This window comes from Sinocyclocheilus grahami, unplaced genomic scaffold, assembly GCF_001515645.1.
Source record: "Sinocyclocheilus grahami isolate Dianchi unplaced genomic scaffold, SAMN03320097.WGS_v1.1 scaffold5901.1, whole genome shotgun sequence".
Lineage (NCBI taxonomy): Eukaryota > Metazoa > Chordata > Actinopteri > Cypriniformes > Cyprinidae > Sinocyclocheilus > Sinocyclocheilus grahami.
The window spans coordinates 2,219-2,433 of record NW_015510469.1 but is presented as its reverse complement, the minus strand read 5'-3'; the positions used below and the strand labels follow the sequence as shown (position 1 = coordinate 2,433).

Sequence of the window (215 nt, the reverse complement as noted above, 5' to 3'; positions counted from 1 at the left end):
CTACGTCTTCTCTCCTGCTTGACTCTGCAGAGATTGGCATAATTAACACAGCGTTTTTAGATTGTTCTCATCTCAATCTCTGCTCTCTGTTCCCCTTAAAGCATGGGTCACCAAACTTGATCCTGGAGGGCTCAAGTTTAGCTCCAACTTGCCTCAACACACCTGCCTGGAGTTTCAAGTATACCTAGTATGAGCTTGATTAGCTGGTTCAGGTG

At 45.6% G+C, this 215-nt stretch overlaps 1 pseudogene; it reads left to right on the top strand.

Annotated features, from left to right (window-relative positions):
- LOC107577382 (26S protease regulatory subunit 4-like) overlaps positions 1–215 on the top strand; it is a 9,476-nt pseudogene that overhangs the window by 7,473 nt on the left and 1,788 nt on the right.